General features: G+C 45.3%; 16 non-coding genes across 16 annotated transcripts; 14 read left to right on the plus strand and 2 right to left on the minus strand.

The window, feature by feature from the left end:
• The first annotated feature begins 53 nt into the window (after positions 1-53).
• Positions 54-127, plus strand: trnai-aau (transfer RNA isoleucine (anticodon AAU)). Its single transcript has one exon. It is a non-coding gene; the product is annotated as a tRNA-Ile (tRNA).
• Positions 128-223: 96 nt separating this feature from the next.
• On the plus strand, positions 224-296 carry trnaf-gaa (transfer RNA phenylalanine (anticodon GAA)). Its single transcript has one exon. It is a non-coding gene; the product is annotated as a tRNA-Phe (tRNA).
• Positions 297-432: 136 nt separating this feature from the next.
• Positions 433-504, plus strand: trnaq-uug (transfer RNA glutamine (anticodon UUG)). The gene has a single exon. It is a non-coding gene; the product is annotated as a tRNA-Gln (tRNA).
• A 114-nt stretch (positions 505-618) lies between these two features.
• trnaq-cug (transfer RNA glutamine (anticodon CUG)) lies at positions 619-690 on the plus strand. The gene has a single exon. It is a non-coding gene; the product is annotated as a tRNA-Gln (tRNA).
• A 154-nt stretch (positions 691-844) lies between these two features.
• trnaa-agc (transfer RNA alanine (anticodon AGC)) lies at positions 845-917 on the minus strand. The gene has a single exon. It is a non-coding gene; the product is annotated as a tRNA-Ala (tRNA).
• Positions 918-1,442: 525 nt separating this feature from the next.
• trnap-ugg (transfer RNA proline (anticodon UGG)) lies at positions 1,443-1,514 on the plus strand. The gene has a single exon. It is a non-coding gene; the product is annotated as a tRNA-Pro (tRNA).
• A 97-nt stretch (positions 1,515-1,611) lies between these two features.
• Positions 1,612-1,685, plus strand: trnai-aau (transfer RNA isoleucine (anticodon AAU)). Its single transcript has one exon. It is a non-coding gene; the product is annotated as a tRNA-Ile (tRNA).
• A 96-nt stretch (positions 1,686-1,781) lies between these two features.
• trnaf-gaa (transfer RNA phenylalanine (anticodon GAA)) lies at positions 1,782-1,854 on the plus strand. Its single transcript has one exon. It is a non-coding gene; the product is annotated as a tRNA-Phe (tRNA).
• Positions 1,855-1,990: 136 nt separating this feature from the next.
• trnaq-uug (transfer RNA glutamine (anticodon UUG)) lies at positions 1,991-2,062 on the plus strand. The gene has a single exon. It is a non-coding gene; the product is annotated as a tRNA-Gln (tRNA).
• A 114-nt stretch (positions 2,063-2,176) lies between these two features.
• trnaq-cug (transfer RNA glutamine (anticodon CUG)) lies at positions 2,177-2,248 on the plus strand. The gene has a single exon. It is a non-coding gene; the product is annotated as a tRNA-Gln (tRNA).
• A 154-nt stretch (positions 2,249-2,402) lies between these two features.
• trnaa-agc (transfer RNA alanine (anticodon AGC)) lies at positions 2,403-2,475 on the minus strand. Its single transcript has one exon. It is a non-coding gene; the product is annotated as a tRNA-Ala (tRNA).
• Positions 2,476-3,004: 529 nt separating this feature from the next.
• On the plus strand, positions 3,005-3,077 carry trnap-ugg (transfer RNA proline (anticodon UGG)). Its single transcript has one exon. It is a non-coding gene; the product is annotated as a tRNA-Pro (tRNA).
• A 97-nt stretch (positions 3,078-3,174) lies between these two features.
• Positions 3,175-3,248, plus strand: trnai-aau (transfer RNA isoleucine (anticodon AAU)). Its single transcript has one exon. It is a non-coding gene; the product is annotated as a tRNA-Ile (tRNA).
• Positions 3,249-3,344: 96 nt separating this feature from the next.
• Positions 3,345-3,417, plus strand: trnaf-gaa (transfer RNA phenylalanine (anticodon GAA)). The gene has a single exon. It is a non-coding gene; the product is annotated as a tRNA-Phe (tRNA).
• A 136-nt stretch (positions 3,418-3,553) lies between these two features.
• On the plus strand, positions 3,554-3,625 carry trnaq-uug (transfer RNA glutamine (anticodon UUG)). Its single transcript has one exon. It is a non-coding gene; the product is annotated as a tRNA-Gln (tRNA).
• A 114-nt stretch (positions 3,626-3,739) lies between these two features.
• Positions 3,740-3,811, plus strand: trnaq-cug (transfer RNA glutamine (anticodon CUG)). Its single transcript has one exon. It is a non-coding gene; the product is annotated as a tRNA-Gln (tRNA).
• The last annotated feature ends 2,243 nt before the right edge of the window (positions 3,812-6,054 follow it).

Genomic DNA, 6,054 nt, shown 5'->3' on the forward strand with positions numbered 1-6,054 from the left:
CACGAGCAGTCAGCAAATTTTGGGGAAATTGGGCAGACGTCTGGCCGGAGCCAGGCCGGTTAGCTCAGTTGGTTAGAGCGTGGTGCTAATAACGCCAAGGTCGCGGGTTCGATCCCCGTACGGGCCAACGTCTTTTGTTCTCTGTTAGCTCGTCTCTGCTCTTCTCTCAAAGCGACGGGTGGTGTCACGTAAACCCCTGCAGACCAAACCCTACGGGGATGTGGCCGAAATAGCTCAGTTGGGAGAGCGTTAGACTGAAGATCTAAAGGTCCCTGGTTCAATCCCGGGTTTCGGCAGATGCAGCTTTCTTTTGTCTTTTGGTCGAGGGTGGCCAGTGACCAAAACTCACTGGGATACAACCCCTCGCTCTGACTGGTTCCCCCTAGCCGCAACACTATCTACCTCCAGGTCAGCTGTCAAAGAGGCGCTCGTGGTTCCATGGTGTAACGGTTAGCACTCTGGACTTTGAATCCAGCGATCCGAGTTCAAATCTCGGTGGAACCTACGTGCCTTCTTGCGGCAGATAAAAACAAAAAAGGCTCAACTTTATTTTTGTTGCTGGTGAGCCGTAAGCGACTTCTTCTTTGCTTTCCTCTGAGCAGCAGCCTCTCTCGTCAAGGTTCCATGGTGTAATGGTTAGCACTCTGGACTCTGAATCCAGCGATCCGAGTTCAAATCTCGGTGGGACCTGCTTTTGCCACGAATGTGCGCAGGGCCCGTTCTGAGAAATCCTTTTGACAGCAGTGGGACCCAAAGGCTCACGCAACTGCGAGGGTACGTTTCGCACCGCAAAAAGCGCAGTCTGTCTCCTTGGGGACGTGCGCGTAAAAGGGCAGGAGCCCTTTGGAGAATGCGGGCATCGATCCCGCTACCTCTCGCATGCTAAGCGAGCACTCTACCATTTGAGCTAATTCCCCTGGCCACAGCAGAATCTTCTCCCTGTTAGGTCCACCACCATTATTGAATCCATTCAAAGGCCCACTTTCATTCCTTTGCCTTTGACCTTGTCTCGAGGTGTGTCATTTCTTCCATTGCAGTTAATTTTTTCTTTCTTTTGTTGTTGCTATTTGTCTTCTTTGCTTTTGGTTATTATGATCGCCGCCAACTTGTTTGTTTTTAGACTCATTTCTTCTAATGCTTGCTTGTTTCATTCAGTGTTTTTAATGTTGTTTTTTGGGCTTTCTTGTTGTTGTTGCTTTATTACAAACGATCCACTTGGCTTTCACAAGATTGTGATCCTGTATCAGAAGTGACTGTTGCGGTCAAGTAAGTCTGCACCCCTGAGGACCGTAACAGGGTGAGTAGAGCAGGGCAGAAACAAGTTTCTCAGAAATCGAGGTGCTTTTTGCCACAAGCGCAGACTTCCGGATGCTCCCTGCATTCAAAGCCACGTGAAGAGCGTCGCTCGAGGGCAGGCGGCGGTGCGCCAGCTGCGTGAGCGTGGCTCGTTGGTCTAGGGGTATGATTCTCGCTTTGGGTGCGAGAGGTCCCGGGTTCAAATCCCGGACGAGCCCGTGGTCAGGCTTGGTCCTGAAGCTTTTCTGCCTGCTAAGGGGCCCACGAGCAGTCAGCAAATTTTGGGGAAATTGGGCAGACGTCTGTCCGGAGCCAGGCCGGTTAGCTCAGTTGGTTAGAGCGTGGTGCTAATAACGCCAAGGTCGCGGGTTCGATCCCCGTACGGGCCAACGTCTTTTGTTCTCTGTTAGCTCGTCTCTGCTCTTCTCTCAAAGCGACGGGTGGTGTCACGTAAACCCCTGCAGACCAAACCCTAGGGGGATGTGGCTGAAATAGCTCATTTGGGAGAGCGTTAGACTGAAGATCTAAAGGTCCCTGGTTCAATCCCGGGTTTCGGCAGATGCAGCTTTCTTTTGTCTTTTGGTCGAGGGTGGCCAGTGACCAAAACTCACTGGGATACAACCCCTCGCTCTGACTGGTTCCCCCTAGCCGCAACACTATCTACCTCCAGGTCAGCTGTCAAAGAGGCGCTCGTGGTTCCATGGTGTAACGGTCAGCACTCTGGACTTTGAATCCAGCGATCCGAGTTCAAATCTCGGTGGAACCTACGTGCCTTCTTGCGGCAGATAAAAACAAAAAAGGCTCAACTTTATTTTTGTTGCTGGTGAGCCGTAAGCGACTTCTTCTTTGCTTTCCTCTGAGCAGCGGCCTCTCTCGTCAAGGTTCCATGGTGTAATGATTAGCACTCTGGACTCTGAATCCAGCGATCCGAGTTCAAATCTCGGTGGGACCTGCTTTTGCCACGAATGTGCGCAGGGCCCGTTCTGAGAAATCCTTTTGACAGCAGTGGGCCCCAAAGGCTCACGCAACTGCGAGGGTACGTTTCGCACCGCAAAAAGCGCAGTCTGTCTCCTTGGGGACGTGCTCGTAAAAGGTCAGGAGCCCTTTGAAGAATGCGGGCATCGATCCCGCTACCTCTCGCATGCTAAGCGAGCGCTCTACCATTTGAGCTAATTCCCCTGGCCGCAGAAGGCAGAATCTTCTCCCTGTTAGGTCCACCACCATTATTGAATCCATTCAAAGGCCCACTTTCATTCCTTTGCCTTTGACCTTGTCTCGAGGTGTGTCATTTCTTCCATTGCAGTTAATTTTTTCTTTCTTTTGTTGTTGCTATTTGTCTTCTTTGCTTTTGGTTATTATGATCGCCGCCAACTTGTTTGTTTTTAGACTCATTTCTTCTAATGCTTGCTTGTTTCATTCAGTGTTTTTAATGTTGTTTTTTGGGCTTTCTTGTTGTTGTTGCTTTATTACAAACGATCCACTTGGCTTTCACAAGATTGTGATCCTGTATCAGAAGTGACTGTTGCGGTCAAGTAAGTCTGCACCCCTGAGGACGGTAACAGGGTGAGTAGAGCAGGGCAGAAACACGTTTCTCAGAAATCGAGGTGCTTTTTGCCACAAGCGCAGACTTCCGGATGCTCCCTGCATTCAAAGCCACGTGAAGAGCGTCGCTCGAGGGCAGGCGGCGGTGCGCCAGCTGCGTGAGCGTGGCTCGTTGGTCTAGGGGTATGATTCTCGCTTTGGGTGCGAGAGGTCCCGGGTTCAAAATCCCGGACGAGCCCGTGGTCAGGCTTGGTCCTGAAGCTTTTCTGCCTGCTAAGGGGCCCACGAGCAGTCAGTAAATTTTGGGGAAATTGGGCAGACGTCTGGCCGGAGCCAGGCCGGTTAGCTCAGTTGGTTAGAGCGTGGTGCTAATAACGCCAAGGTCGCGGGTTCGATCCCCGTACGGGCCAACGTCTTTTGTTCTCTGTTAGCTCGTCTCTGCTCTTCTCTCAAAGCGACGGGTGGTGTCACGTAAACCCCTGCAGACCAAACCCTAGGGGGATGTGGCCGAAATAGCTCAGTTGGGAGAGCGTTAGACTGAAGATCTAAAGGTCCCTGGTTCAATCCCGGGTTTCGGCAGATGCAGCTTTCTTTTGTCTTTTGGTCGAGGGTGGCCAGTGACCAAAACTCACTGGGATACAACCCCTCGCTCTGACTGGTTCCCCCTAGCCGCAACACTATCTACCTCCAGGTCAGCTGTCAAAGAGGCGCTCGTGGTTCCATGGTGTAACGGTTAGCACTCTGGACTTTGAATCCAGCGATCCGAGTTCAAATCTCGGTGGAACCTACGTGCCTTCTTGCGGCAGATAAAAACAAAAAAGGCTCAACTTTATTTTTGTTGCTGGTGAGCCGTAAGCGACTTCTTCTTTGCTTTCCTCTGAGCAGCGGCCTCTCTCGTCAAGGTTCCATGGTGTAATGGTTAGCACTCTGGACTCTGAATCCAGCGATCCGAGTTCAAATCTCGGTGGGACCTGCTTTTGCCACGAATGTGCGCAGGGCCCGTTCTGAGAAATCCTTTTGACAGCAGTGGGACCCAAAGGCTCACGCAACTGCGAGGGTACGTTTCGCACCGCAAAAAGCGCAGTCTGTCTCCTTGGGGACGTGCGCGTAAAAGGGCAGGAGCCCTTTGGAGAATGCGGGCATCGATCCCGCTACCTCTCGCATGCGCCTACTGCATCCCACCGATTGAGCCAAAGTAAGCCCAAAGTAAGCCCACATGAGCCAATCGCGTTTCTTTCCTGGGCTTACTTTTGACCAATCACGTTTCTCTCCTGGGCTTACTTTTGACCAATCACGTTTCTCTCCTGGGCTTACTTTTGACCAATCACGTTTCTCTCCTGGGCTTACTTTTGACCAATCGCGTTTCTCTCTGGGGCTTACTTTTGATCAATCGCGTTTCTCTCCCGTGGCTCACTTTTGACCAATCGCGTTACTCTCCCGTGGCTCACTTTTGACCAATCGCTGCGACCGTTTATTATTGTCATCGATCTTTGCAATAGGTAAGGCTAAGGTGTACTTCATTTTTAAATATAATTTAATATCGTTATTTGTTCATAAATAGTGTGTATTTTTGGAAAATAGAACGTGCCAATGCATGTATAGCACACGTTTTCTGAAGTATTTGCGAATCTGTAACTTTTTAAATGATAAATACAGAACAAAACATGTCGCTACTGATCAGATAGGTTAAAATCATCGACAGTCCTAATTAGCCTACATTACTATGTGTGTATTGTGTGCGAAGAAAAGAATACTAATATTAAAATATTTATTTACTTATATATGTAGAGAGACAGAGAGCTGGGTAACTTACTTACTGTAACTGTAATGACTGTAAGTTAATTCGTTACTAATTCCAAGTTACAAGACAAATTGTAGTTAGTTATTTAAACCATTAACAGTTACATTACACATTTTAGGTAATATAAGTTAGTCAGACTACTTTTACGTTACTTTTAGATTACTTTTGACCTAACTTGTTTATCACATTGATTTAAACAGGGTAATCTTGAAAAAAAGAATAAGAAAATAGATTGTATTTGTTGTTATTAACAACACTAAGTGCATTTAACACATGTTTGTGAAATAACTGCAGGGAGTTAAATAAAAAACTACTAATTAATTAAACCATAAAAATAATAAATTAAAGTAAATCATTTTAAAATCAATTAAAAATGCACAAAAATGATATATATTCTTTTTGTTTACCTGCATGTCTTGTGACCATAACCTCATCAGAGGACCAATGAACATGAAAATGTGATAATTATTAAAATATTCAATTTAAGTATGTTAATTAAATATATTAGTTAAAATGTGTGCATGATAATGTGTTTGAAAGACAAAAGCCTTTGTTGAAGGTGGTTAAAAATATCTACAGTGTGATCTTTCAAATAAAAATGAATGTGTTTATCAGTAGTTGATGCAATGTTGAAACACTTTATGCAAACCTGAAATGATTTTTGTAAATCAGTGGTCAAATGCTGTATCTCCACCTGACTAGTGACTGGTCTTTGTGTGAGTGTCCACAAAACTGGAAGACTTTTTTTTATGAATATAAGCAGTAGGCTGTTTTAGAAAAGAAATTTAAAAGATCAAAAAGAGGAATTAGGAAGTATATATCAGTTAGGAATAATTTAATGTCATTGTGTAAAAAAAAATTAAATTTAAATTAAAATAAAATCATATAATGCATAAAAAAAAGTAACTTTAGTCTGATTCGGAATATTTTAAAATATATATATTTTTTAATCTAAATACAGGTACTTAATTTTTGGATTCTGGTTATGTAATTCAGATGAAATAACATGTAATCAGTTACTACCCAGCTCTGCTTATATATATATTACTTATATTTGGTAATAATACTAGTGACCTCCTCCGAGCCTAGAATTATTACTAGAAGGAAATTTCAGACTTCATATTTGACTTTACATATATTTGTACATTTATCAGATTCCTGTCCATGTTTATTACCACAGTAATATGGTTTATCAAATTATCATTACACACTTAACATACAGGTATCTTTCAGTTTGCTAGAGGTAATAGTCTCTTTCTGATCTTCATTACAGAAAATGTATGCTTACCCCTTTTTTCGCCGCCAATCGGCAACATCGTGCCGGCTCCTCATGGCGCCATCGGAGGAGGCGAAGCGCCTTGAAAATATGGAGTCGGGAAGGGCCAAACCCAAGGAGCAGGTGCTGGCAGAGGCCC

This window comes from Garra rufa, unplaced genomic scaffold (genome assembly GCF_049309525.1).
Source record: "Garra rufa unplaced genomic scaffold, GarRuf1.0 hap1_unplaced_086, whole genome shotgun sequence".
Lineage (NCBI taxonomy): Eukaryota > Metazoa > Chordata > Actinopteri > Cypriniformes > Cyprinidae > Garra > Garra rufa.